The sequence below is a fragment of the Eurypyga helias genome, unplaced genomic scaffold, assembly GCF_000690775.1.
Source record: "Eurypyga helias isolate BGI_N326 unplaced genomic scaffold, ASM69077v1 scaffold13830, whole genome shotgun sequence".
In the NCBI taxonomy this organism is placed as follows: Eukaryota; Metazoa; Chordata; class Aves; order Eurypygiformes; family Eurypygidae; genus Eurypyga; species Eurypyga helias.
The window spans coordinates 1-202 of NW_010223866.1; positions in this window are offsets into that span (position 1 = coordinate 1).

The following is a 202-nucleotide window of genomic DNA, read 5'->3' on the forward strand; positions in this document are numbered from 1 at the left end:
TCAACGTTCTTCATCTCATGCAAACGGCGCTCGGTCGGTCTCCGGGCCGTAGAGGAAAAAAAAAACCAACCATCCCACCTCGGGTTTGTACGGTTTTTGCATTGCCAAGAGTCTCCAGGGCTTCCTTAACTCCCAAGCTTTCTCCCAACTCCTACGGGACGGAGTTGGAGCGCAGCACGGGCACCTGGTGGGCTTTCAGAGG